The sequence below is a fragment of the Parasteatoda tepidariorum genome, chromosome 2 (genome assembly GCF_043381705.1).
Source record: "Parasteatoda tepidariorum isolate YZ-2023 chromosome 2, CAS_Ptep_4.0, whole genome shotgun sequence".
NCBI classification, from domain to species: Eukaryota; Metazoa; Arthropoda; class Arachnida; order Araneae; family Theridiidae; genus Parasteatoda; species Parasteatoda tepidariorum.
Window position 1 is genome coordinate 101,932,832 of NC_092205.1, and position 19,683 is coordinate 101,952,514.

The 19,683-nt window shown below is 29.9% G+C and overlaps 1 protein-coding gene across 1 annotated transcript in view; it reads right to left on the reverse strand.

The window, feature by feature from the left end:
- LOC122271554 (uncharacterized) overlaps nt 1-19,683 on the reverse strand; it is an 88,617-nt gene that overhangs the window by 27,004 nt on the left and 41,930 nt on the right. The window lies entirely within an intron of this gene.

The following is a 19,683-nucleotide window of genomic DNA, read 5'->3' on the forward strand; positions in this document are numbered from 1 at the left end:
ATATAAACGGTATAAACTAATTGGATTAAATTCTTCGTTCATTAAGTTGTATTTGAAATTAAATGGAATAAATGCCTTAAATTTGTATTTGGACGACGGTAATAGGATATTGTTTTTATGTTAAGAAAATAAGAATGTGATATGGGTAATTTTACCTTAATTTGGAGATTATTATTATTATTATTTTGTACTCCTTGCAAATCGAATGGGCGTCTCAAAGTTACACGATTTCCCTACTCTCCATACTTTCCCCTTTCCTGTTACCATGGTTACGATAAGTCTTGATTTTTTTCCGATTGCAGTGCAACTCAATACATTTAGTTTAATTTTAAACGTTCGTAAACGTCGGTAGAAAAATCATGTACTAAAACTATGTTAACGGAGATGGGGAAAATTGTAGAGAGTTGGGAAATCGAGGAACATTGAGACGTTACGCGGTTTCCATTCACAAAGAGCATAGTTAGGTTGATGAGCCAGGAATGTACTATTTCTCTGATAACGTTGTATGATTATTTTTTTAAAAAATAAAACAAAGTCTTACATTTTATTTTATTATTTACAACAAAATTATAGCAACGTAACAAGAAAGGAAACAACACCCTAAAATTAAGACACACTTTTGTTGGCAATAAAAAGCTGCCATATTTTCTTTTAGAAATAAACCAATTCCAGAAATAGCATACCACAACCTTACAAACACAAGATGCCTGTATGCATGAGTTATAGATAAGGCGTAATTAAAATTGAGAGAAATGATTAGATAGCCATAAGAACAAAGAATATATGTACACATAAATTGCCATTAAACCCACAAAAAAAATTTCATAATAAATGTAACGCCATTCAAAACTTATTTATCAAATATGCTCATTAAAAATAATGACTCAAAGCAATAATATTTAAAGAGATATTATTTATCACATATTTTTAATTAAAAAGTAATCTTTCTAGTAAACAGAAATAAAAGAAATAACTTTAGCATGATATTATGGGTTCGGTTTAAATTTTAATTCTCTTAGCACTAGATGTTTTTTTTTTAAGTTTTTGAACAAATGACGTTACAACTTTGTTCTGAATTTCAGTTTTCAGTTTTTATATTAATATACAACACCATGAAATTCATAACAATCTTCAAAAATTTTTTTTAAAAAAATCGAGAAATTCCGAACAAAAATCGTAAATCGATGTTCCGATTTTTTACGTAACTAAATATAAGTTTTAATACCAATTTTTTTAAGGTATTAAAAAAATTGGTATTATAGACCAACAATAAATTGTTGTAGTATATATCAACAATATGTAGTATGATGTAGTATATATATAAACAATAGGATAAATTGTTTTTGTCTTCAATAAAAACTATCGTTAAATTCAGCATCAAAATTTTTCATTTAAGATTTTTTTTTTTAAATCTAAGTGTTTATTTTTATTTATTTATTTTTAAAAGTAGTTTTAAATCGTAAACTACCTATTTTTCTACAATTAGCCCATGCAGAAAAATAAAATATTTAATATTTACGCATTTCAAGTAATTATCTTTATCGTTTTTCAGATATATTGTTTTAAACTTGATTTTGAAAGAAAGAAACAGTTGAAGTCTAATGTAGGCAAAAACGATATTGATGTAATATCATTCCAAATTACATCGTTCGAAAGAAACTTTTTTAATAAAGTTTCTAAATAATAATAAAAAAATTCTCAAGATTTTTTGTGTTTCAGACTCTATCAAAAACTGAATGATTGTTAGTTGTATTGCTTTAAGACATTTCTGCTAAACACTCAATTCAGAATAAATTCCATGATTTTGTACCATTTTCTCCTCCTCCTAACTTTCGAGAACTCTACAGCAAAATGTGGCCTCCTTGTACAAATAAAGTGAGGGGAGCATGGAACAGTGTGGGATGAAAAATGGGAACATGGTGCGCAAATGCTGGAACAGCAACTATTGTCTTCGCGAGAACTGCTGGAGCAACCACAGCTGCGATGGCTGGCTTGTTGATGGCTGTGTGGGCGCTGTCCTGACTACCGTCAACCCCCGGTTCGTGTTTGTATGAACATCTGCCCTGAATCCGGCACTGTCGGCCACATAGTTGACCACTCTTGTCCTTCCGTTAGCGTTGTGGAGTCCGTAGGAACCAACTTTGTTTCCTAGAGAATCGACAACTTCTTTTCGAAGACTTCCTCCGCTTGTGTGGCCTTCGGAGTAGCCAAATGCATAATTTCCGTGATTCTGAAAGGAAAGGAAGATGACTCAATTTGGAAGAAGAAATACTGATACATCTCTGTTTTTATTGTTCTGGTAAAAAAAAAAACATAACCAAGAATATTAATTTTCATATTACTATAAGCTCGGTGAATAGACGTCTCAATGTTACCCGATTTACCCATTCTCTACCCATTTCCCCATATCGATAAGAAATTCGAATGTGTTTCCTAGAAGGGAAAAAAAACAGAAGGGGTGAGTGTGGAGAGTGGGAAAATCAGCTAAAGTTCTGACGCCTATTAATTTTTACGAAGTATTTCGGATCCTCCGTTTATCAACCTACGTGATTGCTTCGCATTCATCATTGAATTTTTCCCTTATGAGTCATTATTTTCTTTTGTAAAATATATAATTATTATGATTTTAGGTAAGAATATTTTATTGTTATGTTAATCCTAACTAAATAAAGATTCTCCTGGATTTGAAAAATAATCAACGGTACTTGAAATAAATAAATTAACTTATGAATACAGAATGTGTGACAAAATAAGAAGCAATAAATGCGAAATAATATTAATTGTTAATAATCTATAACGATAACCTTATAACAGTTCAAATTAGAAGCCGTTTTTTACTCTTTTGAGTCTTTAATATTTTTAATAGTAAATTGATAGTTTTGATTTTTAATATTAAGTAGTTTAATAGCAGTAATAGTGAAAATTAAAAGTAATAGATCTTAATAGCAATAGTATTAATTCTTAATTTCTCAAAAGCAATAACACTGGGTTGCAAAATTTTCATTGCATTTATACAAATACCTAATCTTGTTTAATTCGGGTGTGAGGATTTTTTTAAATGCCATATTTGATCCATTTTTCGTCAAAATGTACAAGTTTAAAAACTTTATCTATGACAGGGGATTGCATAAATTCAGCAGCAAACTTCTAGGGGAGTTAGAGCATATCGTCAGGATTAAAATTGCATGAGAACTTAAGCCCAGAATTACCGTCATATGCGGCTTGGGGAGTTTTCCTATAATGACCTGTTCAGAAGCCCATGAAGAAACAGTTCATTATTGGGAAGCGCCCCTAGCGGCTTAAGATGACTTTTTTACAGGCACGGGTTCCTATGCAATTTTAATACTGATGATGTGCATCCTAACTTCTCTAGAAGATTGTCATGACATTCCTTGCTATGCGATTCCTTGTAATGCGATTCCTTGCTCCATATAACGCTTTTAAGCTACCACATTTTGTCCAAAAAAAAATACACTAAAAACATCAGTTTTAAAAAAAAATTGGACAGAGAAACCGATTGCAGATTTTAAATCAGCGATACGAAAGTTGAATTTTAATAATTTAATAATAATTATGATAATTAATATCTCTAATAATTTAATTATAATTTTAATAATTAATTTCACTAATAGTAAGAATTAATAGTAATAGTTCTTAATAGCAATGATTAATAGTAATTCTCAATAGCGATGATTACGAGCAATAATTAGTGGTGTTAACTTTTAATACCAATGGGAAATTCCTGTTTTATCCCACATGTTTTAAGGGTGTTCAAACAAAGCAACATAGAATTTGCAAAAAAGAATTCACGTAAGATTTAGAAATAATTTTCAATATTTCTGCTATTCGTATGCAATTAAATAGAATAAATTGCACTTACGTCTTCCGTTTTATATTGAGTACTTGCACCTGCCTCCAAGGCATTCGCACAACAGGTAGAGCTTCAGAGGAAACAAATAGGCCACAAAACAACAGCGCCTACATTTAAAGCCAAATTCAGGTGAGTCCTATAAAACTTTCGTATTGCATAAATGCTATAAGATATTCACTGCAACATATCGATTGAGTTGAATTATCAACATAACCAAAAACATGATTAATAATAACTCTTCTATCTCAGTAAAACAAAGTTAATTTGACTTTTATTGTCAAATGTATTTTTCTATGATTAAAGAGTCTCAAAACAAAAAGGAATAAATAGTACAGTGAGAAAAAATAAGAAATAAAAAAAAACTTGTAAAATGAATAATTTTAGTTCTGGGCCGGGATAGTCTATCTGGCAGGAGCTGAACTCCCATTTGTGAAAACGGGAGTTCGAACCCAGCAAGACGAAGACTCCCCGTGTAGTAAATGGTGAATAGCAGTTAAATCTGTCGGGTCTCAAAGTCCTCTAAGTTCTCATAACAAATTATACCTGTGCGGGTGTTGAATTAAAGATTGATGGTTTTCTGGTTCAGGTCAAAACGATCGGTGGATGAATGAATAGGTTCGCCCTATAAACTGGTGTGACGTATGAGTGTGGCAGAAGTCTCAATCTTCTTCATAGATGGCGCCACTGGGAAACAAGAACAATCTCACAGCTTCTGTCTTAATGGCAGCAACAACTTCAGTTCTAATGATAGGATTTTCACGAACCGATCAAAATAGTTTAAAGGGGAGATCTGAAATATGCTTATTAAACAATGCAAGACGATATTTCAAGGTACAGAATCAGACACAAAGGCGTACTTTCTCTGAATTACAATAACTTTTTGACGAATTTTTTATTTTTGACAATCGAATAATGCGAATAGTCTTAAACTGAAAAATAGGATGCCGATTGTTTGAGGAGAGTGTGTTTCTTAATGTTAATTTCCCTTTTTTGCGTAGTTCGTCATACATCAGCAATTTTATAAATATACAAATATACAGCGTGTATACAAAAAAAAAAATTAAATAAAGGAAATAATTCTTAATAATTATTTATTATGTTCTATAATTTTATTTAATAACAGTCTAAAATATTTTGAATTGTATGGTAAACATATTTTTGCATCATTTCAGAGAATATAATTTTAAATGACGAGAAAAAAAGTTTGAGAATAATCAGCCGAATAGTTTCTAAGTTATCAAATTTTAAGAAAGTCGGTTATCTACAAATAAATTTTCGTGTTAAAAATTACGCCGAATGAGGAAGAAACATGAAAAGTAATAATTTAATGAGTTTCCGATTTAACTACAGTCAAACCCCGCTATAGTAAACCTTCAAGGGACCGAAACTTCAGTTCACTATAACCGGAAGTTCACTATATCCATACTGCAAACAATTTTAACTCATTTTCCGAACTGCTCACTTTTATTACACATTATTTAAATAAAAAAAACCTAAAAAATAAATACAAAAATGATTAAAAAACAATATGTTGTAACAAAAAATGTGTTAACTTTCATTTTTTATGACTCTCCGTCTTGAGTACAAAAAATTTAGGGATGCCCTTTATTTAGGAATGTGAAACTGAGATAGAAAAAGCAAACACGAAAAAATGCTTATTGCTACATTCCTCTCAATAGATGGTTTTAAAAATCGGTATATGTATTTTATGTAGAAATTTCAAAATTACCTTAAAATGAAGAAAAAAAAATCAGTCGAAGACAGAAAAAAGTGCATAATATTCAATTTCTACATTACTTTTGGTTCACTATATCCACAAAAAATAATATTATACGTGTATAGCAAGGTAATATATATACAACGAAGAGCCATTACATTATGACCACCCTCCATCTATAATAATGGGCTCGCCCAAGGTTTCATGGTTTCCGTTCAGGAACAATGTTCTCATGGGGCACATTAGGACCCATAATCCTCATAGAACAATCCCTGATGTCTGTAAACTTCTTGAACATAGTTGCAGGCCAGGTTCACCTATTCATGTCAACAGTTTTTCGGGGGATGGTGTTTACCAACAAGATAATACGCCATGTCATAAGGGTCGAATCGTCGAGGAGCATTTCAGTGACTTTCAAGTCATGTCTTGGCCCCCAAATTCACCTGACCTTAATCCAATAGAGCATTTGTGGTCCTAATTCGTGCTGCCACGCTACCCCTTCTCAATGTGAGGGAATTGCAGGACCAGTTGGTGAGCGCTTGGTACCAGATACCTCAGACTACCTATCAGCACCTTGTGGAATCAATGCCACGGCAGGTGCTAGCAGTTTTGAGGGCTAAAGATGATCCTACATGTTATTAGCAGGGTGGTCATAATGTAATGGCTCTTCGGTGTATATATTACCTTGAAATATGTATATATATATATATATATAATTATGATTCTAAGTTCAAAATGTAGAGAAAACAAGCGAAAAATTACAGTACAATGCGGATATAATCGTGTGAGCTGATGAAAAGATTATCTTTTATTTCTTGTCCTTTTTTTCCTGTTTTTTGTTATTCTTATTTTTATTATTATTTTTCTTTTTTCCCCTTTTTCATTGTTCTGTAATTTTTCCCTTGTTTACATTTTGAACCTATATTTTGAGTTCGATTTACTTGTAGCTTATGCGCAATAAATAAAACTTATTGTTTTTCTGGTTTTTTGTTTTTATTTATATATATATATATATATAAGCAACAACTCGTGCAAAATTAATGTGTAAATATGCCTATTTCATCATGGCGAATTTACGTAGTGTCTTTTCTCAGAAATTCAAAGCTTATGGTGAATATTTTTTTACTACAAGTTTAAAAATTAATTCTCGAATTAACTATCAAACGTTAATTTTTTATACATTTTTCTCCACATTCCCAATTTCAAGTTTCTCAATTTTTCAGTTTTTGCGCAACAAAAAAAAATACAACGAAATTTATACACTCAAAACAACAGTGTCAATAACATCTTCTTTAATAATTTTTTTGATATCGAGATTTGTTCTTTTATTTTGATTAAATTATTTTTATTCAGATCTTAAATTGATTTAATTTTTAAAAAAATGTGTTATATATTTTGCATTTTTCTATAAATAACTTACAAATATTTCATTCTTTTTGTTTAAGATGTTTTTTCTGTAAATTTAATTTTTATTCTATTGTTAATTCATATTGATTTTTAACATTTATATTAACTCTGTTATATCATAAAAATTTTTACCATGTTTTTATAGAATATTGAGTTTTATCGTTTTATCGAATATATAAGAAAACATGAGAATTTATACTTAGATCTTTCTCTAGGTAACATAATATGTCTTATTCAAAATAAGTGGAATGAGATCTAAAACTAATTTGTTTTATTTTAAGTAAGAAAATGTAAATAAATGTTCTAAATTAAATTTTTATCACTAAATAGACAATCGAGGATAAATCTATTTGGTGGAGTTGATACAAATTCCATTCTAATAGTTGAAATATATAAACGGTATAAACTAATTGGATTAATTTGACTTATCACGCTAACCTTCACGTCTTCAGATTCCGAAGACGAATTGAGCATTTTTGACGGAAACGCCTTTTATGAACGCATTCTTAAGGAAAATTAACAGAGAATTACCCGCTATTATACAATTTAATGATAATCTCCGATGACAAAATTTATAGTTTTCACTTGTGTTCGTGATAAAATATATGTATTGTTTTTTTAAATTTTAATACGTTTTTAAATTTGGAGTGCATCGTGGAGAAAATATAAGGATTGTTTATATTATGTTCATTTGGACACCTAGTTTTAGAGTTAGTAAAATTTTAAAAAGTCGTTTATTTAAAATTTAATTACTCAAAAACTATTTGACCGATTTTGTTTACATTTTATATGCTTCAAAATGCTTTCGCAATATCAAATTTATCAAAAGCCATTCCACCGATTTCGCTCAAAGTTTGCATGCTCCAAAATTTTATGATTTTTTTTTTTTTTTTTTTTTTTTTTTTTTTGCTACAAAAGAGGATTTTTTTTCCTACTCAAATTAGGTAGTCTTAGTGCTAGTATTTTTTTTTTTAAGAACACGTTTATAATTTGTGATAAATTAAAACTGAAATGGTCAATAGTTTTTGAGCTATCAAAATTGAAAAATTATTGTATTGTTAAAATTTGATTTCTCTAGAATTAATCGACTGGTTTCATTAAAATTTTGTACTTTGCCATTTACTATTATTTTCGTTAAAATTATTTAAAAATTGCACTGAAAAATTCATTTAACGAAAATTACGCCAATACAAAGATATTTTTCTAATAGTCAAAGTTACAACAGTAAAATATTTTTCTAGAAATGCTGATTGTGAGATTCTTTTTGAAATAATATGTTGAAAGCGCCACGATACTAAATTCTTCTTATTAATATGATGAGTTAACACTCTTATGGAGATAACACTCATCATNTTCACTAGTTTGATTCTGTTTTGCTTTATTTGCTTTTTCCTTTATTTTTGCGCCATACATAGTTTACTGCACCATTTGTTAACTTGTATTGTTTTATTCCAATTTAAACCATCAAATTGGATATACTTTAAAAATGTAACTAGGCAAAGAAAAGTAAATATTAATAATAATAATAATTAAATATAATTATGGTGTTTCAGTTTATGTATATAAAAACAGTATCCATTTAGATAAACGAAAAACAATGAAAAAAACTTTGTTTCACTTTTCCTTTTTTAATTTAATAAAAATAAGCTTCCTTAGAAATTTCCTGGCCGTTGTTCGAATTTATGTGATTAGAGTTTATCGCGTTTTAAATAATAACGAAATTAAGAAAAAATCATTCCTTTGTTTAAAACTTTTTTTTAAATAGTCTTCCTTTTTTAAACAAAATATAACATACTGATTTTTGATTTGATTGAAAAATTTCCATAGTGGGGTTCCAAGTTTAAGTATAAAAAATTAGTATCCTTTTAAATAGAAACATTTTTCATTTCTTTTTTGTTGAATTGCCATAATAGTGTTTCAATTTAAACGATAGAAGTTAATTTTCTTTTTAACAACACAAAACAAAAGAAAAAATTCCATTCTTTTTTCCCTTTTTTAATTGTTAAAGAGGTAAAACAATTTGATTGATGAAAATAAGTCAATATTTAAACAAAACAAAGCAAAAAATAAAATAATAAAACCAAAAAAAAAAATTCAAAAAAATATATTTCCTATTCTTTTTTTTTCTTTTTAATTCTCAAAGTTTGATAAGAGAACAAAATGAATCTTCTTTTAGAAAAAATAAAAAACTTAAAAAGAAATAAATATTGCTCTTTATTTCTTTCTTCCAATTTTTTATATTTTTCATTGTTAAGGTCACCTGACGTTCTTAAATCTTGAGGACAATACACAATTTTTATTGATTGCCTTCAAAAATTTTCCCTTTCTTTGAGGACAAAACATTTTTTTCAAATTTTAACATGTGTTCTCAAATGTTCTTGAATTTCTCCACAAACATATAATCTTTCTTATTTGCAGTGTAGTATTAAAAAAAATTGTTTTTCTTTTAACCACTTTCCTGATTATTCCAGAGTTAATTCTGGTATGCATTGCAAATATTTATTATTCCGATTCTTCAGTAAGCAGAATTCTTCAACACGTTTTGCTTTATCACGTTTTTTTATTCGGCCAGAAGCAGAGCCGGATTATGCCTTTCGTAGGCCCTAGGCACAGCCGTTTTTGGACCTTCCCCCACTCCTCCCTCTTTTCAAAATATATGCTAAAATTTTCTTGCATATTTTTTTTACACATTTTTATTAATATGGATTTTAATTTAAAAATTTGTTTATCAAACTTTATCTGCAATTCGACAGCATAATACAAGATTTCGTTGAATTCAAAAATCGCAAAAAAGTAATATCTTAGATCATAAGATTCTGGAAAATAATTTATTACCGAAAAATATTATATTTTTATTTGTATCTTCATAATTTTGTGCAAAATACACCTGTTGTTTTTAAAGCTAAATTATTTTTGTCCAAAAATTTTTTTCTCCCAAGTTTTTCGTAGGCCCTAGGCACGTGCCTAGTGTGCCTATAGGTTAATCCGGCCCTGGCCGGAAGCAAAAACAATAATCTGCTATGATTGCCAATTTTCGCTAAGGGAGCTTTGCTATTTGTGAGACTGCAGACATGTTTTGTACAATTGTATATACGATGGTTGGTGAATTTATATAGAAAAAAAGAGTAGAGAAATCGCGAGAGAAAGTAATGCAGATGATGTTTCAGATTATGAAGATGTGAAAATATACAAAGACTCATATTTAACTTTTTTAATTTACCCGAGATAATTTGAGATTGAAAACTGTTGGTAAGTTAAATATTTTTTACACGCAAAAAAATTAAAATTTGAACTTAGAACGTGTGTATTATGTTTTGTTTAAGCTCCTTGTATTTATTAATGAAATTAAAAAGCATTTTGATTTTTTGTATTTTTTTCAAAAAAAAAATTGGTAAAGGAAGCGGTTAATCCGCACTTGACTAAGCGGAACGGAAAACTCTCTATTGGTTAGCCCGATGATACTTGACAACTACACTGTAGTAAATTTCTTGACCATCGCTTCTGTTAATTCTGTAGATTTTTTATTGAAAGTAAGAAGTAAATGGACTTTTTAAGTTTGCTAAAAAATAGTATGTGTAATGTTTTCTTTCTTTCTAATTGTTATTGTTTATACGTAGTAGTTTTTACTAGAGCAAGTATTCATGATTTTTAATTTAGTTGGAAAAAATACCGAATAATGAAAGTTGCAATTTTGATCAAGACTTAATTAGAAAAAAAACATTAAACACCTTATCTAATTATCTCAAATTTTATTTCCACATCGATATAAAAGTGTAATTAAAAATGCACGAGTTTCGATTTTCATTTTAACCTGAAAACCTGCCTGAAAAACGATCCATTTGAACTTTAAATTCCTTATGATAATATTTTCTTTTCATTTGTATTATATTTGTATTACGTTGATATTACATTTATATTTACGTTAATTCATTTAACTCTGAATCAATCATTCGGAAAAAAGGAAATGAAACACTTTAAAAAGTTATTTAGAAAAATTTCATGTCGAATATTTTTTTTACTGTGACTGCTAAGTCTAAAAGTTAGATAGAGAATCTGTAGAAAATTAATTTTTTTTGTGAAATAGTTAATTTAGTTATTTTAAAATTTTTTTACAATGTTGAAAATTTATCGATTTAAATGTTTTTCTATAACTTATTGGCATATCCTTTATTATGAACGAAAGTCTTCCTATAAAATGTAGCAATAACTTTTCCAAAAAGCTCATTGTTAAATGAAGGAGGTAGTTTTATTAGCATGAAAGTTTTTAGTTTGGCAAACGCTTTCTTGTGAAAGCTCATATATTTTAAATTGTCGTTGAACAAGTTCTCGATTGCATTTTATTTTATCGTCCAATTTAAGATATTTGTTACATAAATTTTACCACATTTATGCTTGTTTGCTTTGATTTAAATTAAAGCAATTTCATTAATTCAGTAGTTTATTGTATTTTTTAAAAAATTTTAGCGTTATAAAAGTACACAGGTTTTATGTGATTGTTCAAACTTTAGATGTTGCTATTGTTATTACACTAGAAAGGCAAACACTTCATAAAAATTGTAATTTTTTTCAAACGTTCATCGAATCCACAGTTTCTTCAAGTAAGCATTAGTACCACAATAATTAGTCTAACTGGTGCCCCCCCCCCCAAAAAAAAGAAATTAATTTATAATTAATTTTTTATAAGCCAGCACGGGTTCCTCCACCACGAAATTCACTACTTTGATTCTGTTTTGCTTTATTTTCTTTTTCCTTTATTTTTGCGCCATACATAGTTTACTGTACCATTTGTTAACTTGTATTCGCACTGTTATGCAAACTTGCCACAGTATAACCGATATTAGATACGTTGTATTAAACCATAATATCCGTAAATCTTGAGATTTTAATTTTTTTTAATTAGGTTAAAACCCATATTGACCTAGTGTGACATATATGTCACAAGAATTCTTATCTGAAACAGGACTGATTTTACATTAAACAGGTGATTTTTGTTCCTTTCAAAAATCAGATAGTAGCTAACAGTAGAAAATATTTATTTAGTTAAAATAATAACAGCTTTTTTAACAGGAGCGTTTTTTGCGTCACGGCATGTAAAAATTTAATTAATGGGTCTTAATCTTCGTTAGACGTATATCGATATTCCTAGCTAATGCTTAATAAATACTAATTTTTTTTTATCAAGATATGAGAATTTTCTAGAAAAAAAATCAGAAAATTTAGCATTACGACTAAACAATTTTTTTATTCAGAAAAAATTCTGAGGATCAGGATGGAAATTTATTTTTGAAATTCTGATTTAAATATAAAAAAAGAAGTAGAGTAGAAAATATGAATATTTTTGACGTAATGGTTTCTTTTTGGAGTGCTAAAACTAATTGCTTGATTTTTGTTTTTAAGTATAAGTTACTGATAAAAGTAAGATTTTTGTTCACATTTTAAAAACATGAGGTGTAAAAGCATTGTTATTAATTTTCTAAGTCGACTTTTAAAATTTTAAATATATATATATGCATGAGCGAAACTCCACTATTGCAGTTTCTGTTAATATTTACAAATTAAAAAAGTTTCGGGGTGTGTATTATATATTATAAAGAGTGGAAGCATGTTTGCAATCTAAAATGACTAGTTTTTTTTAATGTAAAAAGGAACTTATTGAATAAAATTAACAAAGTTTTCGAAACTTTATCAATATTTAACTGTTTAGTTAGCATATAATACAATAAACAACTCGATACAACTGCGAAATATAGCTGTAAACTAAAGACACACACTATATAGTTTTTTAACATTAATTTTGCGTTTAAGAGTTACCATTAATAGTTAAGATTAATTTTAAAAGCTATAAAAAATGCATAGCTAATAACATTAAGATTCCAATTACTTTATATTGTGTTTATGAGGAAATTTTTATTTCTGACTGATCTCAGCCAATTGCAGATGGTTTACCCATTTAGACTCGACTCTCTACGTTATATTATCGAGTTTTCAGTAATTTTGAAATGTATTTATGAAACTAAACTGCTGTTTGTAGAAAATGCAACACCATGAAAGAATCATCAGAATCAAATGAAATTTAATGCAGAAACGACTTGTACTGATACAAATAAATGATGAAATTTTCAAAACAAAAGAAACAAATTAAGCGTCCGAAATCAGTATTTGGTGCAGCCACCACGCGCTGCAATAAGTGCTGCTATACGACGTGGCATGGAGTCAAACAGATGTTGAATATCTGCTTGAGGAAGAGAATTCCATATCGCTTGTATGCGCAACCAAAGTTCGTCTTTGGAAACTGCAGGACGCGGATCACGAGTGAGACGCCGACCAACCATATCCCACACGTGCTCAATAGGCGACATATCCGGCGAATAAGCAGGCCAAGGAAGAAGTTGCATGCGTTGTGCTGAACAGAAGTCTCTAACAGTCCGCGCAACATGTGGGCGTGCATTATCCTGCTGAAAGATAGCTCCAGGGATGCCTTGAAGGAAAGGAACGACTTCGGGCTGTAGCACTTCACGGACGTATCTGTTGCTATTGAGATTACCCTCAATTCGTATCAAATTGGATCGTCCATGATACGAAATCGCACCCCAGACCATAACTCCGGGTGTTCGACCACTATGTCGTTCAATAATACACTCAGGAAGGCAGCGTTGACCGGCATAACGTCTAACACGAACACGGCCATCATGGGTCCACAAATTGAAGCGTGATTCATCTGAAAAGACAACTTGGTGCCAATCAGCTCGCCAGTCTCTGTGCTCAAGAGCCCACTGCCGACGCAGCCGTCGATGATCCGCCGTGAGGGGAATCCTGTATAATGGCACCCTTGCACGCAATCCACGGCGCAGCAGACGACGACGAATTGACGAAGCCGACAATTGTACACCTGTAGCAGTAGACCAATGTGCTGCCAGCTGCCTGGAGGAAGCTGTGCGATCATTCACCGCCATGCGGAGCAGGTGTCGATCATCGCGCTCTGACGTCACCTTCTGTCGTCCAGTGCCTGTTTTTCGAGTTGTTCGGTGCTCGTCGGTCCACTGCTTCCAAACTCGCATCACTGTGGAACTGTTCCGCTGCATACGAGCTGCTATTGCGCGATAGGAAAATCCTCCTTCTCGAAGGCCGATTATCCTCCCTCGTTCAAACTCCGTAAGTTGCTTGAATTTCTTATTCTTCCGTCGTGGAGGCATACTCAGGTCTCACTAAACGTTTGCCACTAACAAATAATCATAGACTATTTTCAACGTCCCGCTACAGCACTTTATTTATACGCTTTCAGCATCAATTCAGAGGGCGCTGCGCGCGCCACGCACGCGCGATGGCTCTGAAACTTTATTAATTTGCATAATATCCTATAATTGACATTTGCTGCGAATTTCATTTGATTCTGATGATTCCTTCATGGTGTTGCATTTTCTACAAACAGCAGTTTATGAATAAAATAAAGCAATCAGTACATGATTAGTCGTCTCAGAACAGAAAGAAACACGTTGTTTGTGTAAAAGGAAAACAAATCTGGAGATGATTCTAAGAAATTGCGTTAAAGATTAAAAACCAATCTTTAATTTTCTATTTTTTTTAATTTTTTTAATTAAAACATTTTTTGAAGAAACTGAAACGTAATTTATTTTAATAAATTTCGAGAAAAATTCCAAAGGAATTTTAAATATTTTTTTTTTTTAAAAAAAAGAGTAAGAAATAGGATAATGACTCTGTTCTATAAAAAACCTAATTTGGTAAAGCTAATAATTACAAAAAATTAACTGTCTTAAGAAGCAATTTTACGCTAGTATCTTAGATGAGCAGTTATGTTTCAAAATGACGTTAAGCAATTTATGCATAAAATTTTACAATTTCAATAGCTATTCCAGTTCATCACACACTAAGGTTTTTGCAGGACATGAATTTCGTAATATAAAAATCGAATTAACTAAAAGAGCTTGCAAAAAAATCTTCTTTAAAATTCAGTGTATTTTTTTCCTATATTAGCTTCGATTCCTTATCTCGTGAATTGATATGTTTAAACTATATTACAAAGCTTACTGAAAAATGAATCAAGAGTATTTTAAATTTTACGAATAATTGTAGTAAAAAGTGATTAACAAGATAAATTCAAAATGACATTTCCAGACGAATTCTTAATTGAGTAATATGGATTTTTCAAAAAGAAATAATTAGCGCTGCTTTTTATTAAATAATTACTTTTAATGCTCAGAAGAATAATTATTTTTAATCGTTTTTATTTTGGAATGGAAAACAGTAATTACGCACGATCGCACAATATATAAATATGACATTTATTTGCAGAAACTTTTTCTCGTAGAAATGTTGTTTAAAAAGTTCCATAATAAAAATTTTGTATAAAATAATTTTGGATTTGCTGTACAATGTTTAACAAAAGAAGCAAAAACATTTTCTGCCACAATGAGATTTAATAAAAGCGTTAAAATGATGCATATGTAGCTTGGATAGTATGTGTGTATATAAATATATTTATGCATGCATGACCCTCAAGTCTCTCTTTAAAAACAACCTATAATTTTTAAACTCAGCCAGGTATTATACTATATTACAGTGCTAAAGGAAATGATTATAATAAAAATAGGGGGACCAAAATGTGCACAATATGTAAGTATTTTTTAAGTGAGTATAATGACATTAAAATGGAGATACTGTTGATACAAAATTGTTGATGTTGATTGCTGATATACTGTATATATATAAAGCTCATATCGCTCTTTATTATTAAGCTATAACTTTCAGACTAGGTCAGGTGATATATTATAACATACTACACTAAAAATTTTAAGGAAATAATTGTAGACTAATAAAAAGGCCCACAATGGGACAATATGTAAGTATGCATGCATATACTTCAAATTGCCTGCAATAGCGTTAAAATGGGGGAATTGTAGCTCATATACTATGTATATATATGACCCCATATCTTCCCTTAATTTATTAACCTATAATTTTCCATAATCGGTCAGATATTATATTATAGTATACTCTATTAATAATTATAGCGAAATTAGGAAAACCACAATGTGGCACAATATGATGCTATTGGTAAACCTCAGAAATTACTTATAATAAGCTTATTATAAGTCGGATGATTAGATGTGACCGTTATGGTTAAGTGATATGAAGCCTTAAATTGCTAGTCCAGAAGGTCCGATCCCCGTACATGATCAATATTTAAAAATTATATTTCGTAAAAATATTTCTTTTTTATTTATTTTACGGCATCGTAACGTAAATAAAATATTCCGTTACTTAAATTTTTTTCTTCTTGGTACTAAAAGCTTGAAAATGAAGAATATGTTGCTTGATTACTGTGTGCATATATGGCCCCAAATCTACCCTTAACATAAACCTATACTTTTCTTCAGGTAAATTATAATATACTATACTACCATACCGAAGGAAATAATTGTGATGGGAAAATTTAAAAAAAAAGAAAGAATGCTGAAAGTATACCCCTATTTATGTGTAAATGTACATGCAATATTTATGCAAGCATTTGTGTTGTTTTCTTAAACAGGATTTTTTAATGTGTTTTACATTAAAGTAGATTAATATTTTACAAATGATCACCAACTTTATTTAAAACTCTAATGATAATAGAGAAAAATATTAAAATGTGGTGATTAGTGAATTGGTAAATACTATAAGGGATTTGAAAAGTGAAACAAAAACTTAATAGAGATAAAGATCATCAGGATGTTTAGCATAATTGAATGTGTCATTTGAAATTGTTTTTACACGGTTGATGGTTTGTTATGGAGCTCTGCCTCGCATTTAAATGTTACTATCAAAGTTTAAAGATTCTGGCAGTAAAAAAGAATTGCAACATTTTTGGTTAAATGTCGTAAAAGCTACTTTACTACATTTGTTTAACATCATTTTCATATTAGTTCAAGAGTAGTTTCATAAGAATTTTTTGTTCATTTCCATTTTCTAACCACGAACTCACAATCTTTATGCGTTTAGCAAATAAACTAAATTATTTTTAAATCTACTTCTTCTTAAAACTTAGAGATCAACTTTATAGTGCGGAATTGATATTGAAATGCAAAACAAAGAAATTCCTTTAAATTCCAGATATTCTCAAATTTTTTTAAAAACAAAATTGTTGGAATAGAATTGTATGAATAGATTTTTTAAAAACATTTCATGCGATATTAAATGTCCAAATGTCCCCTCCAAAATGTCCATCAAATGATAATCTTCTATTTCGATATTCGTGTAACTTAAAGTTACGATTATTATTAGTCTTATTTCAAAAGCAAATTAACTCTACACGATAATAATAAATAAAAGACTGCTTCCTTTATAGACAGGGCGATAATAAAAGTTTCCATACGGCGATCTACAGTAGGTAATAGGTTAATTCAGAACCATCGTACGTATAATTTGTTATTTTATTTCATTATATAACTATTAAGGGCAGCCCTAAGCGTTCCCCAAATGTGATCAATTGTAAATTCGGCGGAAAAAATTATATTTTGGCGAATGTTTCTTTTTTCTACCGAAAAACAAATGCGTACCCTTAGATTCAGGGGGAAAAAAATTTCAAAACGAATCCTGTATTTTATACTCGGTAGTAGTAATTTCCGCATAATCAATTAGGATTATATTAAGACTAGATAATGTAAGCAACGAGAGATATTATGTAAGCATTAGATAAATTACCGTAAAATACAGACTACCACGTTCCTTACCGGATCACGCAATATCGTGTGATGGAATTCATAGATATATACGTAACAATACTTTCTGCATTTTAACGCTATTATACACACTTAGAACTATATACAAACATGCGTAAGCATTGTGGGCTCCTAATTTGCCATCATGCTAACCGTGCGAGGTTTCCTTCTCCACGGAACGCAAATGCGGGTTAGTTCCAACAAAAAGTCCTCCACGAAGGCAAATTTTCCCTAATACTTGATAAAGGAGTTCCTTATCGTCTCCTGGATTGTGTTAAAATTTACAAGGGTACGGAATTGAACATCGGTAGTCATAAACCCAAAATTGCTTCGGCTGTTCTACGACGGGTGTAAAATAAAACAAGAAACCATGCAGAAACAAAACTTACGACTTCAAATGAGTTTACCAGGATAACCATATTTCTTGTTCATTTAGCCGTAAGAGTTATTCGCTATACTAAAGCCACCTAGTCTTTTTCTTTTTTTTAAAAATATGAAATATTGCAATTTATGTAAGTATTAATTATTTTAAAAGTGTATTATCTATAAAAGTTGAATTTTGTACAAGTTTTGTTAATATAGTTAAAGAAATTCTGCTGAAACTTTCTTAAAGCAATGTCACTCAAATTTTAAATATTGATTTTTTTAATGAAAGGTGAAGGTTAAATATTTATATGTTTAGAAGAAATTTAAAATTATCAGCTTCTTTCATTTTTTAATTAGCGTAACTCAATTAAAATATTTATAATACATTATAAAACTATTGAGTTCTACTTTGCTTTTAGACTTCATGCTGCAAAAATATCCTATTTAAGAACAAATATATGCTAGTCTAATGCATAAAGAGTTTATGACCGTCATTCCAGAGGCCAAGTCACAAGATGACAGCCGTTTTAATATTATCATACTATTTTGTATAAATTATAGATTGGCTCATACGAAACGGTTAGCTTGCGCCTGCCTATATAACCGCTTTGTCTTGAGAGTTAAAACACAAGCGTTTTTAAATGATTGTTTCACGACTCTCAGGTAAAGTGCAAATTATTTATGTTTTATTGATGAAAAATGTGTGGTTTGCTATCGATTTCGAAAGTTTTAAAATATTTTAAATAGACAATTTCCGATATAAATTACATTCTACAAGTTTGAATAAAAATCTTGACAAAGAAAAATTATGAAATTAAGCAATGAAAATATGCTTTTTTTGAACAGTTGACTCAACAGTGTTTCTTGGATTATCTTAGCCAGTTATACTGAGAGTGTAGTTTTAAAAAAGGCCGTGTATTAAAATTTTAAGTACGCATTTTTTCTCCAAGTCTTAGCGGACCAAAGTAATCAGAAGGAAAATAAAATATAGTCTATTAGGAATATACTGCCATAATTATATTCGTTAAAAAATGCTTGCTGCTATCGCTCACCAACCCCTGGATCTTCTTAAGAAATAGATTTGAGATTGCTTCGTGTTCTAGGCGGATTGCCTATATAGTAGCAAAAAATCATGGCATTAAAGATTAAAGTAGATTAATATACGATCATAAAAAAAGGCAATTTCACGATTGAACTGTTCCTAAAAATATTTAGAAATTTAAGGAAATACGAATTGTTCATTGTCAATTTATCGACAAAAAGCATCCAATTCTACTGCTAATAATATTCGCTGAACTAAATCACTTTTTGGCAACAGCTGGTAGCCTCTGATGCATACGCTTTTTCTCGCTCCTTGAATATTTTGATTTTACCCATTGTTTTAAGTCTAATTTCACTTATAATTATAAAAATTTGAAAATATCAATTTAATGTTTTAGTAAGCAAGCTTTCTATACATAAATATTGCTTCAAACAATGTCTTCGTCAAAAATTTTGTGTAAAGCATGTACCGAACCAATTCTGAAAGACTCAGATGGATTAACATGCAAAGGTGAATGCAATTCTGTTTTTCATTTTATTGTGGTGGTTTCGCTGAAAGAGCTTTT